Raw genomic sequence first — 14,023 nt, 5'->3', positions numbered from 1 at the left:
ATAAGAATAATAATAATGGTATTTGTTAAGCACTTACTATGTGCAAAGCACTGTTCTAAGCGTTGGGGAGGTTACAAGGTGATCAGGTTGTCCCACGGAGGGCTCACAATCTTAATCCCCATTTTACAGATGAGGGAACTGAGGCACAGAGAAGTGAAGTGACTTGCCCAAAGTCACTCAGCTGCCAAGTGGCGGAGCCGGGATTAGAACCCATGACCTCTGACTCCCAAGCCCAAGCTCTTTCCACTGAGCCACACTGCTTCTCTATGATAGATCTATTAGCATAAGGAGCTCTGTTTGCTGGGTAGGTTGATACCAGAACATTTAAACAGTCTAGGGGTGGGAGACAGACATTAATATAAACGAACAAATTACAGATATGTACATAAGTACCATGGGACTGGGAGGGTGGAAGAACAAAGGAAGCAAGTCTGGGTGATGCAAAGGAGTGGGAGAAGAGGAAAGAGAGTGCTTAGTCAGGGAAGGCCTCTGGCAGGAGATGTGCTTTCAATAAGGCTTTGAAGAGGGGGAGAGTAATTGTTGGATTTGAGGAGGAAGGGTGTTCCAGGCTAGAGACAGAACATGGGCTAGGGGTTGGCAGTGAGATAGGTGAGATTGAGGCCTGGCGAGAAGGTTAACATTAGAAGAGCGAAGTGTGCGGGGTGTCTTGTAGTAGCAGAGTAGCAAGGTGAGGTAGGAAGGAACAAGATGATGGTGGAGAGTTTTTGTTTCATTGGAGGTGGATGGGCAACCAATGGAGGGATTTTTTTGGTGACATGTCCTGAACATTTCTGTAGAAAAATGATCTGGACAGCAGAACCTAGTATGGAATGGAGTGGTGAAAGGTCAGAAAGGAGGCTGATGCAGTAATCCAGGTGGGATAGGATGAGTGATTTTATTAACAGAGTAACTTGAGCCTGCTCCACAGGAATTTACAATGTCATGGGGGGAGACATAGTCTAAACTGAATGGCTGTAGGGGAAAGAAACAGAGTTGCTATTTGATCATTATAACTATACTTCTTGTAGCAATTTTTTGGCTTTCAAATATAAGTATTTTAGTCTGGGTCAATATTTTGGATTTTACAAATGTGTTATCACACTTCATAATAATAATTCTAGTATTTGTTAATCTTTTACTATATGCCAGGTACTATGCTAAGAGCTGGGGAGGATACAAGCAAATCAGGTTGGACACTGTCCCTATCCCTTGTGGGGCTCACAGTCTCAAACCCCATTTTACAGATGAGGCCCAGAGAAGTGAAGCGATTTGCCCAAGGTCACAAAACAGACAAGTGGCGAGTAAGGATTAGAACCCATGACCTTCTCACTCCCAGGCCTGTGCTCTATCCTCTATGCCATTCTGCTTTATATTTTATTATATCATCGCATGATAGGAAATAATTTATAGTATATAAATATACTATTTAGTGATCTTTCATTTAATACTTTATTTTGAGTGTTTACTTAGACTCTTCCTCAAAATATTGGCCACTGTGAAAATGCTGCAGGATATCAACATTGCACCATCTTCAAGAAGAAATGTGAATGATCAGATTTCAGACAATATTGCAGTCAGTATCTCTTCCTCTTCATTATTATTACTACTACAAATAACAATAATTCTGGCATTTGTTAAGTGCTTACTATGTGCAAAGCACTGTTCTAAGTGCTGGGGTAGATACAAGGTACTCAGGGTGTCCAACCCGGGGCTCACATTCTTAATCCCTACTTTCCAGATGAGGTAACTGAAACACAAAGAAGTTAAGTGGTTTGCCCAAGGTCACACAGCAGACAAGTGGTGGATCTGGGATTAGAACCCAAGTCCTCTGACTTCCAAGCCCATGCTTTTTCCACTAAGCCATGCTGCATTGCTAAACAAGATCCTAACCTGAGTCCTCTTGAATAAACTACTAAAATATTGTTGACCAAATGCTCCCAGAACATCAGGAACTTTACACTGTCTTCACAGAAATATTCAATACTATTAGTAAATCAGGGCAATTTTACTGCCCTGAAAATTCATCAAGGCTCTGAAATTAATTTCATGACAAAATCCTCGAAACAGTCATTCAAGAATTATGATATGCGGATGGGTGTGTCATGGAGACTAAGCCACAAAAAAATCCAAATAATGAATGGTTAATCATTTCACTGAATATACAAACACTAACAGGTTGACAGTAAGTCTGAAGAATACTGATATGATGTATCAACCTGAACCAGGGAAGACATGCATACAACAGAAATTTTTATTGTCGATAAAGAGCTAAATGCTGTGACAGAATTCTGCTTCCTTGAGCAACAGCAGTACATTAACCAATGATGAAATGATTGACAAGGAAATAGAAGATAGAATCATTAAGGCGGAACAGCCTTTGGGAGGTTGTCAAACGGAATATGGCTGGCTACCTGGTATCATATTCCAGACTGAACTTTAGACTAAAATAACTTCAGATTAGTAATGTATTTTTGTCCAACCTTCTCTAGAGCTGTGAAGTCTGGACCACAGTCAGGCATCACCACCAGCTCGTTAAATAGTTCCATCAGCATCAGTTGCAGGCCACATTCAATATCAATTGACAAGACAAGATTATTGATAGTGATGTTCTGGAACGTAGTTAGTCTACTACTATGCTCACCTTAACACACCTGTGCTAGTTGGAATATAAGCTTTATAGGATAAGCTCATCTTTAGACTATAAACTTGTTGTGGGCAAGGAATGTTATATTGTACTCTCCCAGGCACTCAGTACACTGTTTTGCACACAGTAAGTAATTAATAAATATGATTGATTGAATCAATGAAGATTGGACACCTCATTTTGAGAAACAACATAGAGAGGGTTCTGAGAAGAGGGATAAAATCGTTGAAGGTTGCACTATGGTCCTAAATGGAAAGATTAAAGAAATTGAGAATTTTAAACTAGAAAGAGAAGCTTAACTAGTATTAAATACATGAAGCATTTTTGTACATTTGCTTTTGGAGAGTAAGCGGACTAGCTTTTTTTCATGAACACTGAAGAAGGAATAAGGTGCAATGTTTATAAATTAAAGAAGGAGAAACTTGACAAGAGCAACTCCAGGATTTCCTCCCAGAGCTCAAATTCTGTGATTCTGTCAACGTAGGTTCCCTTTATAGGAATTATCTTTATCCTGCTTTCCTCGGTTTTAAATCCCTAGGTAAGTGAAAGGCAGTTTTATTATTAGCAACACGCAAAAAGTACATTACCTAGACATTCTATTTCATATATTCCAATTATTAAGTTTACTTGTTTAGGTCTAACATTCCTGAGTTAATTCACCAAGTGACAAGTTGAATGATTCCTCACTTGCATTGACCTTGAATCTGCAATAAATGTTTTAATATTGACACATTTGACATAAAGCTCCATAGAATTTACTGTTCTGTGGATGGAGAACACATTCCTTTTGTCACAAATTGAAAAACTTCTAAGAGTTATTCATTATTATCTGCTCTTGAATTTACAGTCTGGGCATTTAACGGGTGAGTCATTTGTGTTCCATTTTCTTCCTTTTGAAAGTTTAGAACTTACTGATTTCAGAACTGCTGATAGTAATTCTTCCTTTATTGTTTTGCTGCTAAGAACCGGTGATTTACAGCATTTCTTCCTGGCACAAAATTGAAAAAAGAGAGATGGAAATCATTTATCTAACTTTCGTATTTTACCTATTTGGCAACTACTTTAAAAAAAATGGCATTCTATTGCTTATATTTCCTAAAACTTTTACATAGTAATACTAAATTAATGATTATTAGGAATGAATTATTGTAAGTTTGATTATTAAATTAGCAAACGTGGTTGTTGGGAGGGGTACGTAGTCCCATGCACTTGTATATTACACATTGGAATCCATTTCAGAAACTCTCTAAAAGTAGTGTGAACTTCTTTTGTGTATCATATACTATTTCTTTTCCTCGAAAGATGAGTTCAGTTCTGGGAATCAGGAGGCCAGACTTTTAGTCCCAGCTCTGTACAAGGGAAATCCCCACAGGTCTTTGCCTTTAGTTGACAAGGTTTCTGACAGAAGAACCAAACAGGGTATTTTGTGAGATGGGCAGGCTTAGGCAGGAATTCTGCAAAGTTCATGGCTAACATAGATAGCAAAGATTGCAGCTTGCTTGGTCATAGCTCTTACGTCCAGCATATTGTCAACAAAATGGAGGTCTAACATTAAGGATACCCTTTCAGGACATGTTGCCAGGTCTGTACACTGGCCAGATTACCTGGCCATTGTGCTCCATACTCCGATGTTGCAGAAACGAGACAGCATGTTTTTTAGTTTTTTTATGAGTCACAAGGCACCATCACAGGAGTCTTTTCTCCATGGGAGACGCTATCCAAATGGGTACTTGTAGCATGATCAGTGCAGGGTCAATACTGCTGCTGCAGCTCTGCCATTGATAATACAAAGCTGTTGTCCTTCACCAGTCCTTCCCCTGACTTTCAAAACCCAGATTCACCTTCCATTCAATCGTATTTATTGAGCGCTTACTGTGTGCAGAGTACTGTACTAAGTGCTTGGGAAGTACAAGTTGGCAACATACAGAGATGGTCCCTACCCAACAGCGGGCTCACAGTCTAGAAGGGGAGATGGACAACAAAACAACACATATTAACAAAATAAAATAAATAGTAAATATGTACAAGTAAAATAAATAGAGTAATAACTCTGTACAGACATATATACAGGTGCTGTGGGGAGGGGAAGGAGGTAAGGCAGGGGGATGGGGAGAGGGGGAGAAGAAGGAGGGGACTCTGTCTGGGAAGGCCTCCTGGAGGAGGTGAGCTCTCAGTAGGGTATTTGTGTTGTGTTTGAAGGTTTCACCACTCCCAACGGGTCTGCTTCCAATCCTTCCTCACCACTCGGATTCCTCCAAATAATAGGCTCTTCTACACACCAAATAAAACCCAAACACACTAAAGATAATTTCCCAACCAGTAATAAACATGATGACCAGATAACTAATTTACTCTGCCACCCCTAGCAGTTTAATGAAGAAGAAAATTGACTGTGCATCCAAGCAAGATGTGGGGACTGAGTGAGACACTGTGCTAAGGGGTCCAGAAGTAATAAGAATTATATCAAAGAGCATCAAGAGACAATGACCTAGGACACAAAGTGAGTGGGGTGACTGAACAGATAATACATTAAGATAAAAGTACTGGAATCAAGATAAAACACCTGAGTGATAAGAAGTGATCACAGGCTGGGCTTTCTAGCAAAGGGGCTGAGCATTGTGCTTGAGAAGCAGCGTAGATTTCTGGATAAAGCACGAGTCTGGGAGTTAGAAGGGCCTGGGTTCATTTATTCAATCATATTTATTGAGTGCTTGTTATGTGCAGAGCACTGTACTGAAAGCTGGGAGAGTACAATGCAACAATATACAGACAAATTTTCTGTCCACAATGAACTTAGAGGTTCTAATCCTGACTCCACCAATCATCTGCTATGTGACCTTGGGCAAGTCATTTAAATTCTCTGTGCCTCAGTTATCTAATCTGTAAAATGGGGATTAATACTGTCAGTCCTATGTGGGAAATGGACTGTGTCCAACCTGATTAGCTGTATCTATCCTAGGGCTTTTTCTGCAAAACTGCATAAATATCACCTCAGATGTATAAATATAACATCCATCAGTGGTGGCTAGCTACCCTTAGCATGAACAATGGCTGTATATCTGCTGGTCTTCATAATAAATTTGATATCCAGCACCAAATCGTACTGAGTGGTAAATACCCTGGTGATCTCAAAGGGAACAACAGGGCTAGTGGACTGAATACCCCCTGGGACAGAGTGCCCTAGCAAGCTGGCACTCCAAGTCATCCCCTACGAGTTAAGTCACAGTCAAGGGACCTGTAAAGGGGAGATAGGCAAGAAACCTCCCAGCCTCTCTCCGTACCATTCTGAAACATACTGAGGTCCAAAAATCATTTAAAATTCTGTTTTCCTGGAATCATTTATGCCTTAGGTACATGACACATAAATGAAACATAAATATGTATTTTTATGAAAATTGAAATACAATTTAAATGGGAATCTCACAAGATAACAAGGGGTAAATTATGCCTCAGAAAAGAAATAACAAAACTAACAGTGATAAAAATAGCATCAATGATACTAAACCTTGAAGTTTAACCATCAGAAATAATTAAAATGAAGCGTGCTGAACTCACTCATGAAATTATTTTATTTAGCTACTTAATTAAGTATGAATATTAATGATAATCTTTAATCTTCCCCAGACAACTCCATCTGAGATTAAATGCCCTTTCCTGTTGAGCAAAAATTGGTGATTCCCAAGAAAGTGATAAAGTATTCATATGGGACATATTAAACTGAAGATCAAGGGCCTTAGCTCTGCAACCAGTTAAGTGATTCATTAGGAGCTGAGTGTCAGTCCCTAGAAACCTCTATTTTTTAAAGAGTTTGTTAGGAGCTTTTTAGTAATAGGAACTTCTCCTAAATCTCATATCCCAACCAACATTCCTCTCTCCTTCATATTCCCAAATTGAGTCTAATAAAATTCTCAGATCACCATGTCCATTTTATGAGAATAAAAGCAGCACGTCCCACATCATACCATCAGACTAACTGTGTTAGTGTAATAGAAGTTGTGCGTGGTGAGAAGCAGTGTGGTCTAATGGACAGAACATGATCCTGGAGTCAGAAGGACCCAGGTTTTAATCCCAGTTCCCACCATGTATCTGAAGTGTGACCTTTGGCAAATCCCCCCGGATCATCTTTGTGCAGAAACGCTATAGGCATGTTACTCCCCTACTCAAAAATCTCCAGTGGCTGCCTGTTAACCTACGAATCAAGCAAAAACTCCTCACTCTCGGAATTCACTTTTTTAATCATGCTTGAGCTGACCTTAATTCATTCATTCATTCATGCAATCGTATTTATTGAGTGCTTACTGTGTGCAGAGCACTGTACTAAGCGCTTGGGAAGTACAAGTTGGGAACATATAGAGACGGTCCCTACCCAACAGTGGGCTCACAGTCTAGAAGGGGGAAACAGTGAACAAAACAAAACATATTAACAAAATAAAATAAATAGAATAAATATATACAAATAAAATAGAGTAATAAATATGTATAAACATACATACAAATATATAGGTGCTGTGGGGAGGGGAAAGGGGTAAGGTGGGGGGATGGGAAGGGGGAGGAGGGGGAGAGGAAGGAGGGGGCTCAGTCTGGGTTCTAATTTCAGCTCTGCCACTTGTCTGCTGTGTGACCTTGGGCAAGTCTCTGAGCCTCAGTTCCCTCATCTGGAAAACGTGGATTGAGACTGTGAGCACCATGTGGGACAAGGACTGTATCCAACCTGATGACCTTGTATCTACCCCAGTGCTTAGGACATTGCTCAGCACATAGTAAGCACTTAACAAATACCATAATTATTATTGTACTGGAACAGTTTTTGGGGTGTGTGGAGTCAGGTAGGATAAGGGAATAAGAAGGTCAGGCAATACATGAGGGGCTAGCCCTGGATAATAATAATAATAATTAGGGTATTTGTTAAGTGCTTGCTATGTGTCAGTCACTGTATTAAGGGCTGGTGTGGATACAAAAAAATCAGGTTGGATACAGTCCTTGTCTGACATGGGGCTCACAGTCTCAATCCTCATTTTACAGATGAGGGAACTGAGGCCCAGAAAAGTGAAATAACTTGCCCAAGGTCACACAGCTGACAAGTGGTGGAGCCGGGATTGGAACTCATGTCCTCTGACTCCCAAGCCCGTGCCCTTTCTATCCATGTTATGGGACCCCTGGGATGGAGAGGTTTCAGTTCATGGGAGGAAAAGGGGAAGGAGGGAAGAGAGGGAGGGCGAGAGGGAAGGGCAGGGGAGAAGGAGAGAGAGAGAGGAAGGGACCGGGGAGAGAGAGAGGGAGGGGGAGAGAGGGAGGGGGAGAGAGGGAGGGGGAGAGAGGGAGAGAAGGAGGGAAGGGAGGGGGAGAGAGGGAGGGAGAGAAGGGAGGAGGAGAGAGAGGGAGGGAGGGAGAGAGAGAGGAAGAGAAGGGGGAGAGAGAGGGAGGGAAGGGAGAGAGAGGGAGGGAAGAAGGGAAGAAGGAAGAGAGGGAGGGAGGGAGGAGGAGAGAGATGGAGGGAGGGAGGGAGGAAGGAAGAGGGAGGGAGGAGAAGAGAGAGGGAGGGAGGAGTAATGGAGAAAATGCTGTTTGACTGTGAACTCAGGATTATCATCAAGAGTTATATTCTTGGCCTGAGGGAAGGATATTGTGATTTTACTTGTACATATTTACTATTCTATTTATTTTGTTAATGATGTGCATTTTGCTTTGATTCTATTTGTTCTAAGGACCTGACACCTGTCCACATGTTTTGTTTTGTTTTCTGTCTTCCCCTTCTAGACTGTGAGCCCCTTGTTGGGTAGGGACCATCTCTACATGTTGGCAACTTGTACTTCCCAAGCGCTTAGTACAGTGCTCTGCAAACAGTAAGCACTCAATACATGCGATTGAATGAATCAATGAATGAGTCTTTTCTTATGTTTCTGTCAGTCACTAGTTGCACTTTAATTTATTCATTAATATTTCCATACCTGTCTATAGAACAGTCTGGGGTGGCACATACAGCACATTTGCAAACACCACTCTCTGCTGCAGGTGCCATTAGTTTCCCTTCCATTCCCTTTCACTACTTGGCTTTTGACACTTATCCTGTGTGAGGATCCACTTGGCATTAGTTTGAGGGCAGTGTCTCCATTCCTTTCCTTTTCCCTCATCTTTCTCCAACACTGTCTACAAGCACAATATGAATGTGTGCATGTATGTACATACATACATGCTCTTAGATCTGTGACCTTTGGAGATTTGATATTTGTCCCATCCTCAATTCATTCACTCAGTCGTATTTATTGAGTGCAGAGCACTGTACCAAGCTCGTGGAAAGTACAATTCAGTAACAGATAGAGACAATCCCTACCCAACAACAGTCTAGAAGGGGGGGAGACAAAAAACAAAACAGACAGGCATCAATAGCATCAAAATAAACAGAATTGTAGCTATATACACATCATTAACAAAATAGACTAATAAATATGTACAAGTATACACAAGTGCTGTGGGACGGGGAGGGGGATAGAGCAGAGGGAGGGAGTAGGGGTGATGGGGAGGAGGAACAGAGGAAAAGGGGGGCTTAGTCTGCGAAGGCCTCCTGGATGAGGTGAGCTCTCAGTAGAGCTTTGAAGCAGGGAAAGTGTGCTAGTTTGGCAGATGTGAGGAGGGAGGGCATTCCAGGCCAGAGGTAGGATGTGGGCCATGGGTCGACAGTGTGACAGGTGAGAATAAGGCACAGTGAGGAGGTTAGCAGCAGAGGAGTGGAGGGTGCGGACTGGGCTGGAGAAGGAGAGAAGGGAGGTGAGGTATTAGGGGGCAAGAAAATGGAGAGCTTTGAAGCCAATATTGAGGAATTTTTGCTTTACACAAAGGTTGATAGGCAACCACTGGAGATTTTTGAGGAGGGGGGTGACATGCCCAGAGAAATTCTGTATAAACTAGAAGCTGACTAGAAGCCAGGTCCTCTGACCCCCAGGCCCTTGTTCTTTCCACTAGGCCATGACACTTCATGTATAAATTGTATATAGCTATACAATGGGAAACGGGAGGAAAAACACAGATAGAATTGAAAAAAAAAAACAAAGTCCTTCCAAAAATGGTTGAATGGAATTCATGAACGGATGGAATGAATGGAAAAGAATTAACAGAATAAATCAATATACGCAGAAGTACTACGGGTGGCTGGTGGGTTGACATAACCAGAGAGAAGAGATATTAGTTGAGGAATGCCTCTAAAAGAAGGAAGATTTATAGGAGGTGTCTAGGCTTCTCATTTTCTCTTTCACATATCAGACACTTAAGGCTTTACAAACCCCTTGCCAAAGTAAGCACTGCTCCTTATCCTCTACGAAGAAAACCTTCTGCTGCTTTGATGAAATAGCCCTTCTCTTCACTGGCTGATACATCCAATAGCTGCATAAATCTACTCAACACACCTTGGATAACCCGAATCCAGAAGTCTTGTAGTAGACTGCACAGAGATGTCGCAGGTTTCTTGCACCTACATCTCTGCTAGAGTCCTTTACTACAATATCAGATATTTCAAAGAGTTTCAGGGCCAAGGGCATCTTCCAATTAGCAGCAACTGTCTTCAGGAGGCCTGGAAAAGGGCCACCTGAAATTCTGCTATGTTAGGATTAGCTATGTATACTGCCTTTACTGCAGAGATGTCCAAACCAAGTTTATCAGCAATATCCACTTGGGAACACTTGAGAAAAGGTGAGTGCTTCCATGAATCCAGCCGCTGTCAGGTCATATCTCAGAAGCTCCGTGAGCTCATTTAGAGGAAATGGATAAGCTATGGTGTACGTTTTCGAAACAGTCACCTGAATGTTGTTATTACCATAAGCTATAGCTGCATCTTCTACAGTATCACATGCATGGAAAACGTCAGCTCTGGTTGGAGGGATATCAATCTCTATCTGGTTCCCATTCCCTTTGACTTCTGACTTCAAATTCATCCTGGTCAGAAGTTTGGTGAGGCTTGCTGGAGTTTCACTGATTCCAACTCGCTTATTAATTAAATCAGCTTTCACTATTTCTTTGTGGTATGCCAGTTCTGGATAAAGGTAGGATTTTCCATCGGAATAAATTACTTCGGCTGCTTCAACAGTAAATCGCTTCTCACAATATTCACTGAGCATTGTGACAATAATATCGAGGACTATTTTTACCTTAGTGAGATCAGTTCCTGTACATTCAATAAACACATTCCTGGGTTTTAATGTTATTTTTGAATGTTCCCCGTTGATGACTGGAGGCACTGAGAGAAAAATGCCATTACTGTCATAGATAACTGGGGAGAGTGACTTGTTTACAATAATGTGCAAGAAATGCTTAAGGTGGTTGTCAGTCTTACATAGGTTCATAAGTTCACAAGCCGTCTACTCCTTGGTCTGATTCAGAGACCTGAATCTAATATCTAATATCAATCCCACAACATTTATGTACAGATCTATGGATTATATATTATAAATTATTTATTTATTTATACTAATGTATGTCTCCCCATCCAAACTGTAAGTCTGTCATGGGCAGAAATATGTCTACCAATTCTGTATACCAATTCTGTTCAAGTATCTGTGAATTACACAGTTTTGAAGGCACAGCACCACTGAAACTTGTACTCTAAATAATTTTATCCTTAAAACGTTTCCAGGGATTTCTACATTCCTATGAAGGTTAGTAATGAAATGATAAATTATCTTTCATCATAACTACAAAATATTGGGAATGTCATCTCATTCAACACATATACATTTATTGAAACCTTTATTCTTCATTTCTCTCAGTAGGAGGAACCAAATATACATGTATTCGGATCACAGTTTCATTTTCTGTTTGATTCTATAGCTTCTTTAGAACAATTCTGTCGACTTTTTCTTTCACTGAAACACTTACTTGCTTTAAATATTTATTTCCCTTTTCTTGATTTCCTCATTTCTTATCGAAGTGGAATTGGAACTAAATAGAGTTGAAGTGAATCTCTAAAACGTTTAGTTACTCCTTGTAAACTATTCAAAATTTAGTTTGAATGCCTTAAAGTCCTTAAAAAATAACTTCAATAATATAAGAATATAGAGATATTTACATATATTTTATACGTAACATTTTTAGTTGTTATACAACAGATGGGTGTGCCTTCTGCTGCTTTCTCACAACTTTTGGCTGATCTGCCACATCATTTGGGGCTTTTCTTCATTGTTTCTTTAAAACTTTACTTTTTATCCTTGTTTACAGTTTCACCATTTCAGTTCACTATCCTGAAAAAGTATGTTGTCCAACTGACGTACATTTTACTTGCATAGTACATCCAGTAAAAGTGCTATGGGATAATACAGTGTACAATTTTGCAGGCAAAACTGCATTCCAGAGCCTTGTTGATAGTGATACTGTCTTAATAAAAATAATAATAATAATGGCATTCATTAAGCGCTTACTATGTGCAAAGCACTGGTATAAGCACTGGGGAGGTTACAAGGTGATCAAGTTGTCCCACGGGGGGCTCACAGTCTTAATCCCCATTTTACAGATGAGGGAACTGAGGCCCAGAGAAGTTAAGTGACTTGTCCAAAGTCACCCAGCTGACAATTGGCAGAGTGGGGATTTGAACCCATGACCTCTGACTCCAAAGCCCGTGCTCTTTCCACTGAACCACACTGTTTCTCTAATGCTAAATACAGAATGATGATAGCATTGATGCAACTCCTCTAGAAGTTGGATGTGACATCCAATTCTCAATGACTTTGGAAGGTTGGAAACTCCTACTGTTTGTCCTTCGATTGTGAGCTATATCAAACGACAAAGGGCCATGTATAATTCCCACTTCTGCATTCTCTTTCAGCTCTTCGTACAAGCACAGAAAGAGCTTAATAAATAATTTTACTAACAACTACTACTACTACTACTACTACTACTACATAAATTGTAAAACTATTTTGGCTCCACACTCTTTCTGTCAGACTCTGAACAGACTGACAGTACTTCTTAACTTGATTTGATATGTCTTTGTCAAATATTGTATCACTGGACCTTGTTTTTTGCCTTTGTAACTAAAGGGTAGATTCATCTCTGTGTCTCCATGGGGAAAATTAGTATTCCCTAGCACTCCTCTGATTTTGAAAAACAATCCATATCCAACTATATATTGTGCAACGTAGATCGTTAGCAAAATTCAAATGATTTTAGATTAGTACAGTGCTAAGTGCTTAGTCCAGTGCCCTGCACAAAGAAAGCACTCAGTGAATACTCTTGATTGATTATAGTGACATTAGATATTTCTCATAGCCTGTTGAATTGAGAGTTCCAGAAGACCAAAATCTGAGTCAGACACTGGATTTTTAGAATCTTTTTTGTGAATAAGAATAAATTGAACAACACAGTCCTACAATACAGCCCTATTTCACTGCTTCAGTGATGGGAAGGGATCAGATACAGTTGTCTATCATCTTTGAAGAAAACACCAACGAAGTTGAAATTCACCTATGAGTTCACAGGTCACCAAAAAGCCAATGCAGAAGACAGTTCCATTCACCTTGTACAAACGAAAAAGTCTGCCCTCACTGTATTGTCATGGTTTGTGTTTATGGTGTTTGACACTTGAATTTTGCCACCTTTCTCTTCCTTTAAAGAGTTTTAGTTCAAAAAGAATTGTATCTGCCTTGATAGCAGTACACAATGCTGGTTACTCCTTGGCAGCTATCAGTTTTCAGGTACGATGCAGCATTGCTTGAGACTGTTTTTACTGTGTCCTTAAAATATTTCCTCTATTTTGGGTTTTGAATGAGAGATCAGGTTTGCCAGCAACTATCTAAAACCTTGGCCTTCTACCATACTCCAGCTGCTGTCACCACATTTTTATGTAGATTTGTCATTAGTTATTCCCCTTCTCCTTACCCATTTCAGGGTTATGAATTAAACAAAGCAACACAACCATGGAAGGATTGTAAGTATGGTGGATGAAGTAAACAAGTCATCATCATCAGAGAGATAAATAAAGAAGTAGTGAAAGACACTGTACAAAGTGAAGACATGCAAGTCGCTCGAATAGAATAATGGAACCTTATGAAATATTCCTATAATCAATACACACTTCATTTCATACCTTGTCCTTATTTATAAAGTCATTCTCAATGTATCTCTTAGCTAATTATCATGGCATACTGTTCTGCATATGTGTCCTCTTTCACAATTTCTCTTTTCATGAAATAAGCCCCATTTGTTATGGTTTCTCTTCATTTCTTTTTTTTTATACACAAAAATATATTACTTTATGGCATATTTTGGTATTTAGTTCAAACACAAGAAGAGTTGAAAGACACTGAAGGAATATTAAGTGGTACACCCCAGCCTGAACTTGGAATGAAGAGGCATAAACCACACCTAAATTGGCATAGAAGAGAGTGGTGTTTCCCT

General features: G+C 40.1%; 1 pseudogene; it reads right to left on the bottom strand.

Moving 5' to 3' along the window:
* Positions 1-9,946: 9,946 nt before the first annotated feature.
* Positions 9,947-12,421, bottom strand: LOC119942275 (annotated as a pseudogene).
* Between the last annotated feature and the right edge of the window lie 1,602 nt (positions 12,422-14,023).

This window comes from Tachyglossus aculeatus, chromosome 2, assembly GCF_015852505.1.
Source record: "Tachyglossus aculeatus isolate mTacAcu1 chromosome 2, mTacAcu1.pri, whole genome shotgun sequence".
NCBI classification, from domain to species: domain Eukaryota; kingdom Metazoa; phylum Chordata; class Mammalia; order Monotremata; family Tachyglossidae; genus Tachyglossus; species Tachyglossus aculeatus.
This window is presented reverse-complemented; position numbering and strand designations above follow the sequence as displayed.